Here is a 24330-nt window from a genome sequence, read left to right as displayed (position 1 = left end):
CGGCGGCTGAATTTTCCGAAGGCTGCGCAAGAAACGCCTAAGGGTTGGTTCCTCCCGCCGCCTCTCCTCCGTAGCCAAGTTTTAGTTCCCTTCCAGTGATTCATCAGTCTCCAGCTTTAGCAGTCCAGAGTTACCCATTTATGATAACCAGCCAGTGTAAGAAAAAGGTGTCATGAAGCTTCTTTACCTCTCAAAAGAGCTAAGTTTCTAAACAACGCAGAGACATTTGTGTCACGTTTACTAGAGGTGTATTGGGGATCTTTAACGTTTACACTACTCCTTGGGAGAATTGAGTTCTGTTTTAAGATTTAGTGAGTTAAAACATTTGTTGGTCCTGTAAGATGCACATTGAGAAAAACCTGCACTTTGAAAAAGAAACAGGAAAAAAATCAACAACGTTTTTGTACACTAACGTGCCTGCTTTTTGTTGATAACTTCTTACTGTAAAAGCTTTCAGAAGTCTATAGTGAAAATGTTTGGTAAATTCACTGCAGTTTAAAATTGATGATTAGTTCCTTTACTAAAACAACTGAGATGTTGCTAGGATATGGCAGTTAAAAAGAAGTCCAAATGTCATACACATTCCTTTTTGTAAACAGGTTCTGTGTTTTTAATGCAAGGCAGGATTTCTTTTTCTTTTACACAGGTGAAGGGTTTAATTCTATTTTGTACAACTACATGGTTTTCCTTGTAAAGAGTTCCATTTTACCTGTTCCAATTCATCAATCTGGTAAGCTTGAATATTAAAAATTTTATTTGAAATATATATATATAGTAAAAGAGCCTTAACTGGTGCAGTGATCACAGTTTTGGGGGGTTGGGGGGAGAGAAGAAGAAAAGAAAGCGATAAACCATCTTGGAAGGCATCTTCCAAATGTGTTTTCAAAAATGTATTTATACTCCTATTACAAAGCAAGAATTTTCTTTTTTGTTAAAAAAAAAAAAAAAAAGGAGGCCACTTTAATTCCTGGAAGGGGCGGGGGAGGTGTTGGGGGATAATGGGGTTGTATGCTGTTAACTCTTTCTGAATTTAGAGGTATTAAAAAGGCTTTCTGCAAAGAGAAAAATTGCTAAATCCTCCTTTGGGATTCTGCTGTGGAATGCCAGTACCAGATAGTGTAAGAAAGTGCTAATTAAAGAGAAGCAGATATAGCATATTTTATTGCATCATCTGAGAACAGGTGAAGGCTTAATGTCATGTTGCACAAAGAACCAAAAAGCAACTCTTCAGATTGCATTTGGTGCAGTACCCCATCCCCCAGCTACGACATACTGAAATGAAATATTACAAAATAACCTTTCTGTTAATCCTGTGTTTGGAGCCTGCTGCATAATGCCAGTGTTATCGGGTACCCAGAGAGAGAGAGAAAGGGAAGGCAAAGTTACAGTATATTTCTATGGTCAATGGGAAATTATTTTGAAATTTTCAGCTGCAGAGAGACTGATGTAATTTACAGCCTTAGAATTGGAGAGAGAAAAATAGCGTAAAAATATTCAAATCTTTCTGCACTGTTTTATTTTCTAAAGTGTTTTGACTTGCACACTTTGTATAATCTAAAATGCGGAATGCCTTAGAAGTCTTAAAATTGCAAACCGATGCCTGCGAAGCTCACAATTAAAGCTCTAATCTAGAGAAGACAGTTAAAAGCAGCAGTTGCCAATTTGCCAAGTAGTTCTAAATAGCAGAATTTTAAAATACAGCTCTTTTTGGCCAGCATATTTCCTTGTGCGGAACAGCAGCCTAAAACACATGCCCTAGCTAAGTCCCATTTTAGTAACAAAGATTCGTCTTATGCTGGCTCTCTGCAGATGCACCTTCTTAACCCCTTGTGGGCCAGTGACTGGGAAGTCCGGTAGTCTTTACCTATAATACTAATTTAGGCTCAAAAGCGATCCCCTAACATATATTGCTCATACAGCCAAGATTTTGCAAAATGAGTAACTAAAGCAAGATGGCTAAATCCTTATGTAGGTCTCCAATTAGATGAATTATGAGACAGCATAGTAGCCTGTACTGAATTAAATGGGAAATGCTAGGTTGCAGGGTGATTTTGAAAAACAGACCAGCTAGGTGCCTAAATACAGATGCAGAAGTGTCATAATAGTTGTTGGCTTTAAAAAAATTGGCTATATACATTGTAGTTCGCGTAAGTTGTATCTTAGTTTTACTTAAAGAATTGATTTTTTGACGTAAAAAGGCAGTATTTTACTTAAGATAGCTATTTTAGGAATTATGAACTAGACAACTCTGAAACTCCATATGTTCCAAAGATCAGTGCTCAGGGAAACAAATGGAAAGTCAAGAAAGCTACCTATTATACTCCATTGTTTAAATGTAAACAATTTTAAACAGAATTTTTAAGATTGTTAAATTCATAACTTTTTTGTGTGTGTGTGTGTGTACACGCATGTGTAAGTGTATTTGTGTTTTATTTAAGTCTGTTCAGAATGCCATTGAATTAGGATATTTATTTGTGGCTCAGTTTTAGTTCCCAAATTTTTACTTTTCTTCATTTGGGCTTTTATCCCCTGTAATAGTTTAATTTAGTGGTAGACAGATTGCCAGAATAATGTCCGCGTTGGACTCCCACAGAAGCCAGTAGGCATCATTTCATTGACTTCAGTGGGTCTGGGCACAAATGATATGTCACACCTATTCTAAATAATCTTTAAAGTAATATTGATCTTCTGGCATGACAGGATGCAGCAGTGGCATATTATTTCTCAGTTATTTATTATTTGTATGGACAGCAGTATTAAGGGAGGTCACCTATGGTATTAGATATGTTTTTTAAAAAACAGGAAAAAAACTGGCAGGCAAATTGACCAAACAAGCCATGTTTTCTTAAAGATGGTATACAAGTGTTTCAGGTATCTGGTGACTAACTTTTCTGATAAAACAGCACACATATTTATTTCTCAGTGAGAAGAAACTTATAAATACCGGATACAAGATGAAGCTTCACAAGCATGATTGCAGTATTGTGAAGCCATTTTTAGTAAACCTGAATCATCACTCTATCTTCTGAGCAATAATGTTAGAGTGCATAAACTGTACTGTGCAGAAATTGAAAATAGGCTGGTGTGGGAAGCATCGGAGCGTAGGTTAATTACCTGAGAGGACTCATACTGTCCCTTTATTTTCCATTCCCTGTCACGTGACTGTCAAGGGGAATGCAAGCCTGACCGATTCATGTCACTGGAGGATGTTAACTGCAAGGCTTTTGCCTTAAGTAGCAAAACCAGTGAGAACAGAAGAGAAACATTGTCTCTGTGCTATCAAATCTCCATTTTGCTTAGCTGATGTAATGACAAGGCTGCTTTTTGCCCCACATAATATGCTTACAGCTTTACTCGCATCTGTTCAAAGGAAGGGAAGAATAGATGCAATACTGCTGTTTTGGTCACAGTGGAGTACTGGTTTGGCAGCAGACTGGTCCCAGCTCTCCTGGGTTTTTTTGCAGGTAATAGCAACTAGTCAAGGATGAAACGGTGGAAAATGAAGACTGCGGTCTTTGATGTGACAGGATTTGCCTTCATGTGGAAAAAAATGTATTCCAACCAGCCTATTAGCAATTCACATGAATTATTTTCACACTCCAACATCCTTGCTTAAATCTGTTACTTATACTTTGCATTGTAATTGACAGACAGAATATACGTGAATCTAAAACCAGGAAAAAATTATGTTAGAGGGAAATCGTATTAAAGTAGTACAGATTTTACTCGAAAGTTTGATTTCACTGTAGGACTTCTTTGGTTCACCAAAAAGCGCTATGGTGGCTGGTATAACTTAGATATATTTCAGACATACTGTTTAATCATCAGAAAAGGTTTCTGAATGTTCACATGAGAATGGCAATCTGTTTCTGCTTTTCGACATAATCCATATGAAAACCTTTTCTTCATTTTGCCATTTAATCTGAGATTGATCCTCAAGAAAATGTCAGTAATTGATCTTGTAATTTTAGGATCAATAAAATATGTTTTAAAGCACAGCGTATCCTATAAGAAAAGCCTAATGCTCTTCATTTCATATTCTTCATTGTCTTAGACGGACATCTAATAGTACAACTGAAACGAGGGATTTAATTACCACATTCATTACAAAAACATTTTTTCAGGGAGTTACAACTTGTACAAGTGGAACCCTGACATGAAATTCTAGGTTTTATCATGAAGTCAAGTCTGTTTTCATAGGTTAGATATTCGTCAGTTACAGGATGTTCCAATATTTTAAATAAATTCCATTCGTAAAAATCTAGATCTATTCACTTCATATAATGGCACTCTTTAAATTTTACATATCCTTAATACAGGCTCATATTTCCAATTAAAATCCATAAGGGTAAGATTGAATTCCTTATTGTCATTGTCCAGTTTTTAGATTTCTAATTATCTCTCAGTACTTAATGGCATGTGACTAGTGCTTAGTGTATGTTCCCTAATCAGTAATAGCAGATCTAATAACAATTTAGCAGATAAAAGATGGCTTCCAGGAAGCCCACAGGATAATGTAGTCCTGAGGGAAAATCTTCAAATACGTGTAGCAGCAATTCAGTGTCTGGCATGTCCTGTCCAAAAGGAGGCACTGCCGAAAGAAACTAGAAGAAATCTGAGAGAGTAAGTTGGGTGCAGGGGGTCTGTATGTTCTTTCTATTATAATACCGGTTCTGAAACTTTTCTCCTGCATTGCTTTCTGAGAGTGAAATTCACAAATTTGTGTTGTCAAAATTTGATTCAAATAACTGCCTCACTTTCCACTGGCCAGCTGTCCTATGTTCAGGCAATGTTCCTATGTTCCACCCAATGTTCAGGCGCCTGGTGAAGTTCTGCTAAATTTATGTGTATGTCACCCTGATGTCATCCTAGACAATCTGAGACTGAAGATCAAGTCATTTAGGAAGCCATAAGACTCTCTTAAGAAGAGCTTATTTTCCTGTACAGAAGAAAAAAAATCCTGATGTCCCCTTTCATTCCTTCTTCAGGCCCAGCTGACTTAAACTTCAGTGAGTTTACCCTGAGTTAGCAGTGGGGATGCAGACTGCTACAGCTTCACTCATTGAGTTTTAGGTATCTGGAAGACCTCCATAAGCTTTTTGCAAGGAAACACTTCCAGTGAAAAATACATACTAAAAGGCTCTGACTCATCACCAGATCACAGAAAGTTCAATGGCCTGAGTGAAACTATCTAGTAGATGTATCCCAGTAGCAATACAGCCCAGCAGAAGTTCCCAGTGTTTCACTTCTGGATGGTTCTGGAATGGTTCTGGTTCACTGCTGGCATGGTTCTGTCTAATGGGGATGTTAGGAAGTTCATTTAATGGTCTTTGCAAATGAATTGTTTGTTTCACTACAGCACATAGGGATTAAACACCTCCGAAATACCAGAAGCCTCCTCACCAGTTGGTCTCCTTTGTGGCCATTGTTAGCAGAGGATAAAGTGTGGGAGGAGAGAAAGCTTATCATGATCCTCTTAATGGGTTCAGAGGAATAACATTCCAAAGCCTTCAATTGGTTTTATATTAAGACATTGGATTTTGGGATGGAAGAATACCTATAATATCTAAAATGATTATTTTCCAGGGATGTATTTTTGGAAACCTCATACTTGGGTCTAGAGAAGGTTCTTTCAGAATTTGCTTTTTCTCCAGGTTCTACATTTTAAATGAAAGCTTATGTCACAAAAATACTCAGTGACATCTCCAGGCATTTAAATTATTAAATTTAGGGAGATTGAGTAGAGCTGTCCTACAAATTACTGAGTGTCACCAGTTCCCGTAGAGGTCATATAACAAATTTAGCACATGGTGCAAATGGGGCTTTATATGCCAGCATCCAGATTTTGGCATTTCCTCACAAATGAGGGATGAAACAGCACAAAGTTGTGCTACAGAAAGGAAAGCTTTAGATTATAATATTCAGTCCCAGGCAACCAGGCAGTCATAGAGTTTGGATGAACTATGTAGAGTGTCAAGGTGCATGTAATTACCATGTATTCATGATTAAAATTAATGCCCTCACAAAGATATTCACAAAGGATTATCAGTGGTGGATTTCAGTAAAAATTCATCTTGCTAGCTCTAGGCCAAATGGCTCCTAGAAACATGGAAAAGTCCTACCAAAAGAAGCTTATGCTTGCACTAGGAAGGAGAGGGCCACTGAAAGTTCTACTTGTTGCATTTTGGAATATCTGCCTCTTCCTGAATGACCCAGAAGCTACCAGCATATGCAGATCATCTAAATTAAATTCCTGGGAAAACAGAGGAAATGGAAATCCAAGTGTTGAAAACCACTCAATCTGTGCAAAATTTTTTGATGTATAATCAAAAGCTGTGTTAATTCCAGGATCAGTACCTCCTGACCTGAGCTGTCAAAATTATTAGTAACTGAAAAAATTACTACCACCAAAGTAAGACCGGGAGATTGAGAAAATCATATACTGCTTTCTGGCTTGTCCCTTGCTCTAAATTCAGGTACAGCTCTTTGTGAAACTGTTGCTAAGAAATACGGTTTATTATGCTGAATGGAACAGAAGGGTGCTTTTCTCAACAAATTGGGAGCAGATAGCTGTACAGAAATGCATTTGGATGGCAGAGAGATTTCCTCTTCCGTGAAGTCTTTGGAGCGTTACCAGAAAATACTGAAATGCACCATCATCATCTAGGCTTACCTGGAGCATTGTTTAGTGCATTGAGTTTCGTGTTTTCCTATATGCAGTCTTGTCTTGCCAGTGGGAACATGCAGCTGTCTCCTGTGACACCACTAAGTCACCACCTGCTGGATATGTGCAGGGAGCTTCTGAACCCCTGAAAATGAGTTGCCGTGGCACTGTTCTGTGTGTGTGTTGAGAGAAGATAAGGCAGGACATGCTGCAGCCCAGATGACATGCTGTCCTGTGTTACAGGATGGGGAAGGCAAGTTGTTGTCATGATGCCAAGGCTCCAGACTTGTTACACAGTGGTCTTGGGTGCGAAGGGGCCTAGGCTGCACATGGGGAACCGCTACTGGGCACTTTCACAAAAGCAAAATACCCGTCAAGTGGAATTGGGAGAGAAAGACCTTTATTCCCCCCTGAACAAAATGAGAGTGATCAAATTGCAGACCTTCACAACACTGGTGTTATGTCCTGTGTTAGGTTCTGTTTTTCTCCTCTGGTCCCCCTAGCAGCTTCTACAAAACAACAGCACACACGCAGGCTCAGAATAGCAAAGTGCATGGTCTTTGCTGCCTCTGTGCTTAGGGGGAGAGTCTGCCAATGGTGTACTGAATTATTCAGTCAGCTGATGAGGCAATAAATAGAAATGAGCAACTAGACATGTGCCTGTGTCCTATGTTTGGCATGTTACAAGACTTGTATGATGCTTTGGGCTGTCCTTCTCCGAAGGCTGTGGCAGTTCTTATCTTCTTAAGGTCTGGAAGATCCAGAGCTCTAAGAATGAGGATTCCTGTTGGCAGTTTTCTTGGGCTAATTTATCTCAAAAGTCAAAAAGCAGCCTTGGTCCCGTTTCAATAAATGCATCTCATCATCCAACCATGAAAAGAAAGAAGGATAAACAGGGCAGAACTGTTCATTCATTCATAGTTCATTAATTTTTCATCAAGGGCAGCAAAAAGACAAACATTAGCGTTAACATCTCAGATTTGGAGAACTGCTTCATTGTAAGAGGTTTTGAATCTGACTGATAAGGAGGCAGCAAAAGGTATTTACATCAAAGGAAAATGGATATTTCACAATTCCACTGTCACACTGTTCATAACGTGCACCAAAAGCTAACAATAACAGGAATTTCAACTTGCTTGACACGTGCAGCTGGAAATGCTTCAAATCTCCAGATGACTATTCAAAAACTATTTTATACATGACTAGACTAGACTTGCAGTTTGGTACCTACTAGGTTCATAGCTACATATTGGGAGGTTTTAGTCTTGTGTGTGCACAGCTAAAATGTGTATGCTGGCTGTGGACAGATGCCATCTTCATTAGCCAGGTCAATGCCACTGGTGTGGCAAGCTCACTTGTTCTGTTTGGCGCTGTAGCAGAGTAGGAGAGCACCGCACTCAGCCACTAAATGTCAGTAGAGGTGCAGGCACTTCCAGCGTCGTGGAGCCACACCCGACTCTTCCCAGTCACGCTCAATGGGAGGCCTCAGTGAAACCTGCAGGTCTGTGGACAGGAAGGTGTCACCACAATTTTCCACAGATCTCACAGGGAAAAGAGGAAAGAGGGGGGCAGTTGAGATCGTCAGCTGCCCGCCTTACCCTCAAGGCCAGTGAGATATTCAGTAGTCCAGGGCCTCAGTGCACAATAGGGCGCAGCACACCAGGAGGGCAGGTGCCACAAGAAATGCCTTTCTGCCCTAAAGGAGTTATCAGTGTCACAAGACCACACAGAAGAGAGACGAAAGCACTGATGTCCCTAACTTACAGAGCTGCATAGTTTGAGACAGAGAGGGCCATGGTGCTGTGCTGTGATCCCCAGCCCCTACAGCTCATCTGCTGATGCACACTCATACATGTGGAAGTAGGGGTAGTGGAGTGACAATCATGCATTTAACCAGTTAAATTAAGCACTGGTGGACCAACCGAGGCGCAGAAATGGAGTTAAAACACACAGAAGCAACCTCATTCTCACCCTGCCCTGGGCACATACCTGGAGAACTTCGATAAGTAGGGACTTTTTGTGGAGAAGTTTTAATTGCATCAAGTGGAAAGAAAACTCTGATCTACAGTGGAAATGTCCAGGTATTACCAGAAAAAAAAATGGTCATTTTGTTACCGCAAAATGGAAACCCACATGAAATTCCCAAGAAACGTAGTTCAAGTGGAGAAATCCAACTAAAACCCACACAAACAGAGTAGAAGAAGGTTCTTCTGGCAAAGTGTCAGGTGAAGGGAAACCATTTTTACATTTCTGCTCTGACAAGGGAGGACAATATATTTTAGCCTGGAAGCTTAGATGGCAGAAGCAGCAGTGATTAATTGCTCTAATTAGGGCTCCAAATAGGAAAGAGCGAGTTTCCTGAGGTATTGCACGCTAAATTTCCTCACATCTATGAATAACTGTATGGCTCAGAGGAGACGGGCATCAAAGTGCATCTCCAGAACAAATATTTATCCAATTCAGCTTAGAAATACCACTAGAACACAAATACCACCTCAACACAAATAACTAATGCAAGGAGACAACAGGCTATTTCAGCACCTGGGAGGCAGCATGACAGCCTGGTGCAGCTGTTTCCATAAGGAGCTCAATAAATGCTTGCATGAGCAACTACACTGATAATGGGTGTGTTGCTGGTCTACCACACCACCACTCGCTGGTTTCCGTGAACTGCCTATTTCTGCTGGCCACTTCAGTACTAACAGGAGACTTCTCAGCGACAAGGCGGGTACCTTGATCCTCTTGTGTTCTTCACTGAGGCTTGTTCCCTTCCACCTCCACCTGCCTTTCAGCCAGCACCAACCTTTGTGTCATGGATAAATGTCAGGTCCTGATTCTGACCTCTCTGATGAGGACAAATGGAAATGAAACTACTGCATTCAATACAATTATACAAAAAACTGACTCTTCACCAGAAGGAGAGCAGAGCATGTGAAGTGCTGACTGTCAACTTTGACAAATGGGGAATTCTGAATGCATTTCTTAAAAAAAAAAAAAAAAGCTGGAGGATCTTTAGGAAACAAAACAAAACAAAACAAAAAACAAAACAAACCTCCCCCCCAAAAAAAAACCCCCAAACATTTTCGTTGGAATATGTCCTACACAGTCTGGGAGTCAGCCAACTTTAGCAACACTCTTCTGTCATAGGCAGAAAAAGCTTCAGCTGGGTCAAGCTGCCTCTTGTTGACAATCAGATGTACTGGCACAAAGCCTCTAAGCTGGATTGTGGCCATCTACAAGTAGCTACAAGCACATAAATAATAAGGGTTCATCACTGCACACTGATATATATGAGAAGGGCAGTGAGATACATGTCCATTATTTTTCTTTAGGTGTTTGTTTGAACTTGCTCACTTGCCTGAGTAATAAAAAGCACTAATGGCCACCAGGAGAGGAGGTGCTTAGCATAGGTGTATGCCAGAAGCACTTCACATTCATTAAGTACAAGACTCCTTTCACTGCCTGTGCATATCAGAGGAGTCTCTGCAGCGCTGCATCGCCAGAGAGCAGGTCATCAGGGCTGCAGAGGATTGCAGACTGGTCTTAGAAATGTTCCTGCTGGTGAAGCAAAGTAGAGCAGAAATATGCAAAACAAGCTACACTGCTGATTGCACCCTTTCATTTGTATGCTCAACACTCTTCCAGTAATGAATCATCAGCTCAAGTTTTGCTCGGCTCATCATGGCTGCAAATGCTCCAATAGCATTAAACTAGGGGGGAACATGGATTCTTCTTCAAATGACCATGCAAAGGGAATGCTGGATGGCCATGAAGCTGGCAAAATTTTACCCTGCTGATATGGAAAGGAGCATAGTACATAGATATCCATAGCAGAGTTGAATGAATGAGAGATACTTACACCATGTCAGGGCATCTGCAGTACAAAAGCAGACAGTGGTAAAGTAAATTTTATTCCCCTTTGGTCAGAGTGCTCTAGAGAACAGCAAAATTACCCAGCTACAGCCATGCCTCCCTTAGTCAGGAAAACTCTTCATGTCAAGACAGGGGAAGGCAATGCACCCCTTGGGGGAAGGGAGTGTGCCATCCCTTTCCAATCATCAGAACAACCTAGGAAAAAACCACACTTTGGACAAAATGCCTCATACATGCGCCAAGCAGAAAGGCAAACTCTGTTCCAGGTGCCCGTAGCTCTTACCTGAACAAGATGCCTGGATGTTACACCCTGGTGAGCAACAGAAAGAAGTTACCAGTCCCACAAACACCTGGGACCAGCTATGAACTCTTTTCCAGAAATCCTGTGTCTGGAAGAAGACAGTCCTGTATCTGCAAAGAACAGAGCTTACATATGGAGGTAACAGTGCCACATGGTGTTTTTTCAAGACTTTATGAGGAAAGACTGAGGGGTTTATTTTTGTTAACAGCTCAGTTTTGGTTACAGATGTTTCTGTGCCATTCCAGCCAAGCAAAACAAAGCACAGTGCTCAAAGAACTGGAGGGACACAACTAACTCTCAGATACTGTCTTCATCTGAAGTTAAACACATGAAAAGTGCACCTTGTCGTGGTGCCTTTCAGGGGAACTGCACCAGGTGAACAAGTCCCAGATGCAGAGGAAATTAAAGATGCACCGATGGCCTATATAATAAAGGGGGGATGTACCTAAGCACAATATCAAAATTAAAAATCCAAACCCAAACTTGTAAGGTGAAATTCACACATGGAGCTATTTGTCTCCAGTGTCAGTGGTCTTTCAGTTCCTAAAGGAAAGGTCCTGCTTGTTGCAGAGGGCTGCATTTTTTCTGTGAAAGCTTTGCCATCAAGGAAATTTGGGATCCTTTATAAAGCCAGTCCTGAGGGAACAGAGAGGGTAGTTTCCCATTTTCTCATAATGATCCCCTTATAGCAGAGCAGTAAGAGAAACAATGGCAAGATCAGGTATGCCATCTTCAGACTCAAGGAAACATTAGATTTGGATGAAAGGATGATTAAATGGAGATAGAAAAGGAGGAAAGGAACTTGAAAAGGTGGATTTTTATGAGAGCAGAGGGAATGGGGAGTTCACAACAGCTTTACTCTATAACATATACAGACTGGCTGTGCATCTAGGCTAATGACTGGAGAATAATTTCCTCATGGAGCAACCACATGGTCCCTTAGACCATGACTACTCTTTTTCATCTTTCTCAGTTCCAGAAATTGCAGCCTTTGCCATTTTTGCTGCCTGGCATTACTGTGGAAGGAGGTAGCATCTCTCCATTCCATTACAACCAGTGCCCATAGGCAAAACACCCTGCACAAACATACTTGCTCCAGGAATGAAGACACTTTCTTTTCCTGCTGCATTGTTGCTAGGGAGCTCCTGAGGTTCCCTTGGATACTGTGCAAGGGATAATAAAATACTCTTATCTGCCTGAACTGAACAGTAACTGCTATCAGCAGTTCCTCTTGCCTCCTCTCCTTTTGGCTTTGTTTGCTTTACCCCGATTTGTTCCAAAAACAAGGGTATTGCCTAGGGTCGGCATAGGCAAGACAGCATTAAACCCATGAGAATTAAGTCTTGTTGAACTGAAGCTGTTGTGCATGTCAGCAGTCTGCACATGCACAGACTGAGCCTGCTGAGAGAGGCAGGGATGTGTTCAAGGCTGTGATCAATTACTGACACCAAGCCCAGGTCCTCCCTGCTTACATAACATAGGAGCATTTCCAGGGTGCATCCACCACACATCCTTGCCTCTTAGTCACTCTGCTTGCCTGAGGCTCCTGCTGCCATGCACCTCAAAATGTGCACAGTGAATTAGTGTTTGAGATGAAGCCAAAGAGCTAAATATCTTCTTGTGAACCATCATAACCCATATGCTTCCTGTGAGGACTCAGGCTGGAATAGGCTTGGGGAAACAGCAGGCCTGAAGCAGAAGAAGAACGGGCAGATTGGCAGGAATTATGAAGTAATGCCAGAAAAGGGAAGATGTTCCAGATACGTCTGTGATTCCTCTGCCAGCAAAATTTGAAGAAGATGGCTTCATCTGTTGGGTTTCCAAATGAGCCAGGAATCAAAACACACAGAATCACTGAAGTCTTGTTCATGTACCTTTCAGCTTCCTGCATACCTCAGTGTTTTTCTGTACCCCCAATACCTAATGTTCAAATCACATCACAGATCTTATCTGCAGAAGCTGCACAATGGAAAAATCTGCAAGACCAGAACAGCAGGTACAGATACAACACTGTATCAGATCTAGCTGAGATCAGGTACTAACAGTGATTCATCACATTAGCTTAAACAATAAGAAAAAGATGTCTGCCTAACGCTCTCAGTGCCCTAACATATCACAGGTATACTAAAATCTCAGCAATATTAAACTAATCATACCAGCCAGCTAAAAAACATCCTTTATACTCTTCCATTGCTTCTGGGGCCACCCATAGCCCTTTCTTGAAGGCAGATAAGCTCATGTCCAGCTATTCCATGGGAGGCATACTTCTTGCCCTCAAAGCCTGGTATCTCAAGTGAAAATTAATTTCCTGGCTCCCTTCCAGAAGAAGTGAACTTCCTTGGAGTCCTCAAGATCAACCTGAGGGTGGATGGGGACCAAGGCAGTGTGACCCCTCACTCAGTATCTTTTTCTAAGCCAGGACAGAGATGCTGCGTGACTGATACTTGAGCATCTGTTTTCCTTTGGTGAACAATCTGTGACAGAGGTGGTCCTTTTGCAGCAACTTACCCTGCAGAAAAATGACACCATCCCCCACTTTGGGACTGCTCTGGAGCACAGAGCCCAGACCTTAGAGTGGAGGTGGGATGCAGCAGGATGCTGTGTGCCCAGGTTCTGCCTATATATGAAATGTTGGCCATAACACCCACTGAGCTCCGGCTGCCACTCCAGACAGCAGGTTAGTTTGCCTCTGTGCAAAAGGGAAGGGAGTGCCAGGTCACAGCTCCCAGCAGGTCCTGAGCTGTGAGATACCACCTGAAGCCTAATGGTGTCTCTCAGTGATAAAAGGCAACTGCTAGAGCAAGATCATGCTTCAGTGGAGCTCAGCAGGGAATGTGGGGTGCTAGCCTTCCTCATCTGGGGCCAGCAGGCAGTCAGCAGCCCTGAGCTCAGCAGGAGCCATCTGCCCATTGCACTTAGGTCCACTTCAGGCTCTGGCAGTGCATTCAGCAGCTGAAAGACACAGAGTGGCAAAATCCAACCCAACAGAGTTCTTCAAAAACCTAAGCCTGCCTGAGCTAGCAATTACTGCAGCCCCTGTGAAGACTAGGCATACACACAGAAAGGCAATTTCTTTGCTTCCAAGCTTCCCTCCTTTCCTAACAACCTTTTTGTCCAGATCAGCAGCCAGAGCAGTAACAGCAGCATAAAGGGAGGTATGACTCCCAGCCCCATATGCAAATAAGTTGGGAGAAACATACCAAGAAGTGCTCAGAAAGCATCCCAGAAATTGCCCAGGTATGACTCCGCTCATTGCATCTTGCCTGCCTGACTTCTGACCTGACTCTGCTCAAACAACCAATAGCCCTGCCCTGAGCAAACTCAGAGACAGCTGTGCAGCCATTTTGGTTGGGAGAAGGTACTGCCAGCACCATCCCATCTTGCTGGTATCTGCTGCAGGAGCTGGGGAAAAGCACGTGGTCCTTACACATGCTGTGTACTGGGACAAGGACACAAGGAGCTGAGGGAAACTGAAGGATGAGACTGCAGATGGAGCTTAATACGTGTTGGTGACAACATTCATCAGCCACCCCAGGCCAAGGTAATTAAAGGCGGAAAAGCACTGTGCCATCAATACCTTGCTTCTGCAAGGCACCTTGGGCAGGAAAGGATTCACCACACTTATGTCACAGTTAGCCAGACACATCATACAAATTGCTGCCGCCTATATGTCAGAGACAAACTAGCACTGAGTGCTCCCACTGCCCCCAGTTCCTCAACATGCTCACCTGAAGACACTGGCACACAATATCTTTAAAGTGCCTAAACCAATTTCAGAACAGACACAGACGTAACACTAATCTTTGCCAGAGCTTCTTACTTCCCCACAGAAGTGGAAGGGAAGAAAGGTGCCCAGAGAATGGCTGCTGCTGCCTGTAACTCAGCATCAGCTCAACCTCCTTCCTTCTAACCAGCTTCTACTCAGAGAATTTATTCTCCTCACCATAAGCTGTACTTACGCACAAGTGTAAACTAAGCAAGGACAGCAAATACAGCAGGATAAGATGGATTTTTTTGTGGCCATGGGTGCCCTGTGATGCTGATAGGGCCCTTTTTCATTAGGCTCTGTCCCTTTAGGTTATGGCCACCACATTCACACCACTCTTAATCCATAGGGGATGAATCAGCTCTCCCTCTTCCTAGGGCACCACCAGCAACAGTGCAACAAGCCATACTGTTGCCTGCATTTGGCAAACCACACAGCCCCAGCAAAGCCTATCTTTTCACCAGCCACAAGCTGAGCTGCAAGGGATTATCTCAATCAGACAGACACAAGAACTCCATCCTTTGTGGCGCCCTTGCACCCACACTTTGCGCATAATAACTCAAAATTACAAAATAAAACCTAAACCTGATGGCTGTGTTCTGCTTAAAAGGTACAATCCTGGCAGTGGTGAATTACCTGCTACACTTGATTTCCTTTTCGCAGACCCCTGGAGTACAGAAAGGTGATGTCAGTTCATCCATTTCTTCTTCAAACACCATCTTCAGCATTGTGATGGCAGAAGAAAAGGTTAAAGTAAAAATAAAAATGTTAGTTAAAAAAAAAATCTGCACGATGATGTGATTTTTTCTACTTCCCCACAGACCACCACCAATAAAAGTGGCTTCTGAGAACACATCACCAAGAATTCCCTAGAGAGAAGGAAACCCAGGCAGGTCTTTGTAGGTGTGACTAATGCTCATGTCAGCATGGCCCTGATCCTCTCTTCCTTTACCACCCTCAGCCTTATACGTCATCTCCTATCCTGTCTGCTCCACTAGGCATACCCTTGATCTGTATTTCTGAGATGATGCCTTACCACAAGGCCAGGAATATGTGGTGTTAATTCCTGGATATGGACCAGGGCAAATCAGTAATATATATACAGGGCCACCTAGTTTAAGCATGTGAGGGGGAAGCATGTACTCTGCAGTCACTAGGCAGAGATAAAGTCTCTTTCAAAGCACAAAACAAGGCAGGAACCTAGTTTAGCTGCACTGAATTGCACTCTGGAAAAGTACAAGGTGCTTGCTGATAAATTAGGAAGATAATCTCCCTAGATAGCTGAGGATTTACCAAAGATACCCAAAATGATGCAGTGTGCAATCTCACAGGCACAGGGAATGTAACAAGTGCTGAAATGGAGACTGTCAGCTCCGCACAAGGGTGATGGGGAGCTCACCTGCAGGATGGGACACACCTCTGCCCAGGCATAGCTGTGGTCTCCCAGCAGTCAAGAAGGGAGGGCCACTCTCATCCCTCGATGCCCCAGAGTCCCCTGGGGTGGCCAGCAGCATGCATGTGTCCATCCATGGCTGGGTCCCTTAGTTTTCATTTTCCTGAACTTCAGCTCAGGGGAGGTCTGTGCCGCAGCACAAGCCATCACGCAGCACTTGGAAATCAGCTGTACCTGCAGGCAAAGCACAGCCCTCCTCCTGCCGGTGGCTGCTCAGAGGGTGACTTCCATTACTGCCTGACCCCCGCGGGCAGGGCAGTAGAGCAATTCAGCTGCTTGGCTAAAAACAGGAAGAGAGACTTCCTTTTTTCCTTTTAGCCTGTTCAATGAAAGCTCTCCACACTGATTCAAGCCACTTTAACAGCTGTCTGCCTCTTCCCTTCCCCAGCCTTTTCCAGCTCTGACCTGCGATTCTCTGCCCCTACATTTCATACCCATCCTCCCCACCTCTTCCTGCCATGCCACTTCAGCTTTTGCTGTCTTCCCTTGCTTCTGCAGCTGCATCCTACCCCTGCAAGTTCCCTTTCCCCATCAGGATTTGTACTGGCATGTTTAGGGCATCACAAATGGTATATGAAACCCATCATTTTGAGTACAGCCTCATTGCTACCATGCCCTCTGATGGCGACAGCTGGCAGGAACCTCAGTCTGGTGTAGGCACCTGGACCTCTGCAAAGCCACAGAGCAACCGAGGCACCAAGGGGCATAAGCCCACACACAGCAACTCTCTCCCTGTGGCCAGCACAGTATCAGGCTAGCATGCTGCCTGAGCATTGGAGAAAAAGGACAAGGGGGATGCACGGAGGCATGTGGCAGCCTGGATCAAACTCAGACTCAGTTTACAGTAGCTGTACATGAAGTATTTTTGCTTAAATTCTGCTGCACATTAAAATTAATCCAAGTAAGACCAGAATCTGGCCCAATTTTCAGGTTTTGCCCCATAACGTCATGCCTTTCAAAAGTCTTTAATTGCACTTGTAAACACAGCATCTGTGATAATAGAAAACTCCAGTGGTGTATCCAGCTAAAATCCTTTGGCCAGAATTAGCTGCTCCATGGAAAGACACAAAAGTCTTGGGCATTGGGGTATTACCAAGTAACCTGCTTGTTTCTTGCACTAAGGCTGAAGGTTGATCTATGCCTGAAAGCATACATACAGCACTGAACTTTCTTATAACTCCGTTTTGTAACTTAAGGTGAACACCCATTTTAGTCCTGTTTACAAAAGTTGTGGGCTAAATGCTAATGAACATTTCGATATGCAGTCATCAGCTCAGTATGTTCTCTGCTCGCCAGCTTTGTGCCAGAGTGCCCTAAAGGAGTCATCATGGCATTCACTATTAGAGTTCCTAACACTAAAATTCATAGGTAGAAAGATACCTTCAGGAGCCATTTGTATTCTGGTCCCAAAGCTGCCACATCATGCTTATATAAGAAGTGGAGTGCTGACCGCTTCTATGGAAATTAATCCACTCTTCTAATGTTTTTCAAAACGCAATACTGTCAGAACCGTGCTATACAAAAAAAAAAAAAAAAAAGACATGTTTATTATAGTAACATTGGCATAATGGAATTATTCCAGTGAAAATATGAATCACTGCGTATTTATTCTAGACTAACAGAATCTATCCCACTCCTCTGCAAAAACTGCAGTGGAAAGCAGAATTTACACTAGCTGAAACAAAGCATCCCTGGTGTAGGAGACGCATAATTAGATTGAAAATATATCTCCCAAAGGGAAAAAATATCCTACAACTTCTCATTAGGTAATTGCAGATACTGTCATGAGACACGTGTTATCTACCCAGTGACTAAATGGCATTCATCCCTCCCGGAGGTGTGAGGGTAGAGCTGCATCTTAGAGTAGCTTAATAGGTTACCACCTCTCAGCAGAAAATAATGGGCTACCCCTGTGTGGGCTGCATGGTACTGAGTCATTAAGGCAATTTTCTGGAGTGTCCCATCTCTCCCTCAAGCACAGGCAACCGAGACTGGAACATAGTGGTAATGGGACAAGTGGATTCTTTCTCCCACTTTCGTCATGCCTTTGCAGCAACTCCACAGTTGCAAGCTGAACATCTACCACCACCTCATGGGCCTGCAAAACTTCAGGTCTTTGGCACGTGAAAGCCAGAATTCTGCATTGGGAAATTTGTCAAACATCAGTCTCAAGCTCTTAGTTTAACAACTGGGAGCATGGGTAAAAGATTAAATTAATGAAGTGTGGGTAATTTGCCTGAGGCTTTTTTTAATTTCTTAGTTTAAACCAAACAAAATGTTTGGGGAATTTGCAATATGATACCTACTGTGAAAAAGAAGCATTTTCACTGGCACCCCTATAAATCCTGGGATTTAGCAAGAGATTAAGTGTTTCTTTTGATAGTTTAAATATCAGGAATCACACAGGTATGGCTTTTGATCTCAAAGTTTCCAGCCCTTATGCTATACATCAAAATTGGAAAAGCTTCATAAATCTTTCCCTGTCCTCTCCCTGTCCGTCCCCGTGTCCCGTCCCCCCCACCCCCAAAAAAAAAAGAAACCGACATCTCTGTCACAATATTTTGGGCACCACTTTAACTGTATTTCTAGATGGAAAATTTATAAAAAATTGTTGCTACCACTAAACTTACATCCCTTTATAATAATCTAAGCTATTACAAGAGATTTTTCCTTACACGAAAGAGACTGGAGCATTTAAATCAGCCTTAAAGTATTAGATTGAGGTAATTTTCTCTAATTAACCATTCCAATTTCTTCCTAAATTACTTCCCCCAGTACATCAAAGATATTTCCCTTCTTAATTCTGCTACTACCATGCCTAAAATAAGTCTACACTCAGTTTTACATTGCATTTTCCACTACAGCGTATCTAATAAAGCACCTGATTTACAGAACAGAACGCACAGTGCTTTTGGGCTGCAGGGAGAGTTTGTCCAACCCAATTCAGAGGGCAATTAAAACTTACTCTCTCACCTCCAGCTTGCAGCAAATCAGAGACATTTTGCAAGCTCACTTCCCAAAGATCAGCAAAGACAGCCACAACTGGAAGTAACAAGAAGATGCTTAAGGTGCTGTGCTATGAGGATCAGAGTTTAAGAGCTGGGAAAGCGAGTGGGAAATGGTTGCACTCACGCGAGGAAACCTGCTGCCTAGTACTGCAGTGGTGGCTATAAGAGGCAGAGGGACTAGAGGCAGATAGTGGGGCCAGGGAAAGGACAAGTACCCTGCATGAAGACAGGTGACAGAGACCTTTGCCGAGGAGGGGGGAAGGCTGGGGAAAATGAGGACAGTCATGGAGTGACAGTGTCCTGGTTTGAGTGACACAGGACTAATTTATCTTCTAATGTCTGGGAAAACTGCACTTTTAGGAGACTCTAGTGTCTGAATTTGTGAAAATATTTACTTCATAGCCAGCTATGGTATGTGGATTTCAAGGTCTCAGTGTTTTTGAGTTAGAGAGGTGTGGGGATGAGAAGGAGCGAGACCCGGGCACTTGACACAAGCTGGCCAACAGGATTATTTCATACCATGAACGTCACATTCAATATAAATTAGAAAGTTTGCTGCAAAGTTCTTTCTCCCTTGATGACTGCCATCCTGAGAACTTCTTGCCCAGCTTCCAGACCCCTAAGGCCTTCCCTTCTGAAGCCATAGTGCTCACAGTGTACAACATTTACTGTCCACTGCTGGGAGTGCACAGCTTCCTACTGATATAATTGGCTGAGTATAATCGCTGTATATTATATATTGGTATTGGGATCATTATTAGTTCTTTAGTGTTATTAATGTTAATTATCTAGTCTTATTCTATTAAATCTGTTTATATTTCAGTCCTCGAGTTTCCTTGTTTTTTCCTGACTCCCCTTCCCACATGGGGAGGGGTCATCGGGTGATAGAATAATTGTCTAATCATCAATAAATTGTTGTGGGTTTCTCAGACCATAACAGTCAGGAAATCACTAATCTCACATCACAGAATGAGAGTCATCCTTCAACTCCACAGCAGCCTGCCCCCAAAACAGCAAAAAGCATTTTTCTCCCCATAACTTAGCAGTCAGAGGTGTCAAGACCAGGATTTTAGGTGAACTGCCAAACTGTCACCAAATATTATCTCCCATATTATGCTTGTCCAGTAGAGCGTTTGTCACTGGTCATAGTCAGAGACTGGATACTGGATCTGGGTGGTCTATGGTTCCATCAAGCGTTCCTCCACTTATGTTTATAGACTTCACCTGCAAAAGGGTGAAAATGTCAACCTCAGGGCAAAGATAACCTGCCTCATCTTGCCAAGCAGAGGTTTTCAACAGCCTGTTAACCATGAAAGCACTTTAATTATTCAGTTTCATACACCTTTCCCCGCAAAGAGAGCTGCCATGTTTCTCCCCATGGAGAAAAATCATGGACAGGCACAAGTCCCATCACAGACAAACCTGTGCAATGATACCCTGGCATACTGAGCACACAACCCTCTCTGCACCACATACAAAAAGTTCAACACATCAATTTCAGTGTGTAGCAAATAGGGCACCAGTTCATCTGCAGTGCATGGACTCTAAACTTCTGCATAACAACTCTGACCAGGCTATTGAACATCTGGAATTACAGGCAAACATCCAAAGACAGCAGATTTCAGACAAACACGTTTGCAGAAAAGATGGCATATCTGGAAGTGCTGGAAGCGTAACAATTTTATGAGCCCTGAGCCAGCCCATCCTGTCAGAAGTTACATCACCTACTCACTATAAAATCAGTTTTCCTGACCAAAGAAAACAAGTCTGTTTGGCTTTTATTACAGAATTTCATGTGGAGAAGGAAAGAAGAGCAATCTCATCTCTCTTTCCCCTCACCCTCCTCTGCTGAGGTACTAGGTCTCTGATTTTCCTTGCTTTCACCACTGGCCTATGCTCCTGTGCCTTATTCAAAGCCAATAGAGTCACTAAAACTTTTTCTGCTGATTCAAGCCCTAAGCACACATGCAGTTTCCAGAGAGTTTGTCAGGGATGGATTTGCCCTTATCCAGTCCAAAGCCATTGGATTACAAACTTGAGAGAGGCCTCTGGAGTCAATAAAGGGAAGCTGCAAGGGTCCCCTGAGGTTCACTTTGTACCAGCACTTGCTGCATCCCTGCTGACTGGTGTGGAAATACAGATACGAGCAGGCCCGTGGAGAAAGCTGGCTGCCACCATGGGAAACACCAGGAGTAAAGGAAATGAAAGGATATCACAAGAGCTGCAGTCAGGTTCCCCACAATCCAAACCCCAAGGGAACCTGGAAAATGGGGAATGTGTTTTCTTCCAAAACACAAAGTTGGCATGCACAGCTGTGGGGCCACTGGAGGTGAAGCTGTGGAGCGCATGCAGAGGGGACATCACTCAGGTCTGCTCTACAACTTCTAGACAGAAATGTTTATGACAGAGGGTGAGCCAGCATTAGACCTCTAGTTAGAACAGCATTACAGCTTAGGGTAATAAATAGTTATCCTCTCAGTGGAATGTGTTAAGAAAGGGAACAAAATTGGGTATAAAAGCAACTTGTATCATGAATGCAGTACTCTTTTCACCTCCTCCAAGGGAGGAAAGGTTGAATCCAGCCGATTTTTAAAGCTTTTTCTTTGCAAGCAGAAAATGTCCTCTTTAGAGGAATTCAGTGTTACAGTATGTATTTTACCAAGATGAGCAGAAAATCCTCTCCTAGGGAGAAGAGGTTTGCTATGGACAAATACCGTTTGTTACTGAGTAGTGGAGCAGAGCAGCTCACAGAAAATCTCTGTGCTTTCCCGTTTCATTCAAGAAGTCATACAGTCTCTCAGAGACAGTATCAGCTACTTATATAGCTAGGAAAGAAAACTGCGTAGCTGTCTGAGCACTACAGTTAATCCTTGAGATAACAATGAAAATTTGGCCATTCAGCTGGCAAGGAAACCCCTCCTGAGCTCTTGTGTAAGGCCTTCTAAAGCATTAATATAGCAAGGCATAGCAGTGTTGTATTACTTCAATGCAGCAGTAAGCAAAGCCATGTCAACATCCCAGTCCTAGGCTCTGTTTCACTCCCAGACTCTGATCCCAGGCTGGTAGCAATGATTTCATGCAATCTAACTCCCTCTTGGAGGAAACCTGGGCATAGTTGACAGTATAATTTTTCCATTATCCTTTCTAGACAGAAAGACACTCTTGGGACCCTTGTGCCCAGGACAGCTCCCTATGGTCATCCTATAGACCTCCACCCCAAAAGGTTATCCTGTTTCAGGATACACAGTGAGTGGGATCCAGAGAGATCTCTCATGTCAGGGCCATCCACAGAGCCGCACAGCCCTGGGGGTTAAAGCAAGCCCATGGCACCCTGAGAGCCTTCCCCTAGGTGAACTGAAAGGCAGGGATTGCTCCTCCACTAACTCCCCCTTCCAGATGGCAGGAGTGCTGAGGTTCAAGGGAAACCTCTGGAGCAAGACTGGGACCCTAGCACAGCTCTCAATTAACCCAGCTGGTAAAAGCTACCCTCCACTTCTGCTTTGAATTTGTTTTGTTTTAACCTGCAGTGGATGGGTCTTGTTACCTGTTTGCCTGCTTGACCACAGAGCCCTCTGTTGTCACATCCCTGTTCTCAGCAGGTACTTACAGATGTGGATCAAGTCAGCCCCTGGCCTCCTGGGTGATAAGTCAAATAAATCGAACTCGCAACTCTTTGATTACAAAGGAAGTTTTCTGGTCTCCTAATTGTTCTCATTGCTCTTCTCAGAGCCTCCTCTAAATTAGCAGTGTGTTTATGAGCTGCAGGCTCAGGGCTGGCCAGAACATTTCTGCTGCAGTCATTCCAATAGCAAGCATGGAGGTGACATTGTTGCTCTACTTCCACTCAAATGCTGCTGGTTTTGTCCCAGCCTCGCTCTGGGTCACTCCTCCACAAGAATGTCCAGGATAAGCTCTGTCACACTGAATATGGACTGTATTCTTCTCTGACAGCTGAAAGACATTTGTTTGTCCAAATTTTTTTTCTGCACCCAGCTCATATGGTTTCCAGGTTGTTTCATAGAGAGGTGACCTATCTCATTAATTATTTCCTTTTACCATGTGTGTTTACTACAAGCTTTGCATTGTAGCTTCTTTTATGCCCCACTAATGCCTCTAGCCAATCCAGAAGCATGCCCCCTGGTTATCTGGCTCCTTACAGTGGACAGCAGGATTCCCTCTTTTCCTAACAACAAGGGCAAATTTATCCAGCAATGAGTAATCTGTTGGCACACATCCCAGGACAAGTCAGCAAGCTTTGTCCCATTAGCTGTCAGTCTGAGAGGGACTCATGGGGGAACATCACTAGCAAGTTCATGTCATGGCTGGCTGAAACATGCCTAACTGTTCAGAAGAACCTACCGGATGAGACACACTCTCCAGCATGGACTTCAGCCCTCGGCTCTACATCTTGTTTAGCAAAGCCGAAAGCAAGGAAGATCATAGAATCATAGAATGGTTTAGGTTGGAAAGGACCTTGAAGATCATCAAGTTCCAACCCCCCTGCCATAGACAGGGACAAGATGGGTAGCATGCCATGGCCATGGCCTCACCAACACAGAGGAGGAGCACTGCAGTTAAGATCCATGCTCCTGTCCCCTCGCCATGTCTGTTGTGCCACGCTGCAACCATTCAATATGCAGTGACACAGCTCAACGATTTCAAATCATCTTGCGAGTGCTGATGTCCACACAATGACACAGTGTCCCCCAGCTCCCTCCTTGTTTTATGTTACAGCATCATGGCCAATGTACATGCCTGCTGTCAGTTACTTGAGCACCTGAGGCAACCAGGATTTGACCAAGGTGGCAGGTTGCTGGTCTTCAAACCTGTGCCATTCCTTCACCCAGCATCCATCTGCAGCATTGGCATAATCACTGCTGCAAAGTTCACGGTGGCTCCCTGCAGAGTGGGAGCTATGCCCAGCTGCTGGAACAAACCTTGAAGGTATTTCCAGCTGTTTGTCAGTTTAATGTATGAAAGGTCTAGTCCAGCTCTGCCCCATACTGAGGATTTTGCCCAAATTCGTGTTCTGCCTAGAGGAAAAGCAGGGGGGCCTCCATGTCAGAGAACTTGTTTTGGAAAGCTGGCTTGAGCCACCTGGCCTGTCATCCAGGGATGTTAAAAAAAGGCCCACTCCATGATCCCAGCCAGGGCTGAAGCTCCCACTGTGCAGATGCAGACCCCAGACAGCTTTCCCTTAAGGGCTTAAACCCAGTTACTGTCTCACTTTTCTTCCTCATTATGTGTTTTGTCCAGGGTACCCAT

The sequence above is a fragment of the Charadrius vociferus genome, unplaced genomic scaffold (assembly GCF_000708025.1).
Source record: "Charadrius vociferus isolate BGI_N301 unplaced genomic scaffold, ASM70802v2 scaffold343, whole genome shotgun sequence".
In the NCBI taxonomy this organism is placed as follows: domain Eukaryota; kingdom Metazoa; phylum Chordata; class Aves; order Charadriiformes; family Charadriidae; genus Charadrius; species Charadrius vociferus.
This window is presented reverse-complemented; position numbering follows the sequence as displayed.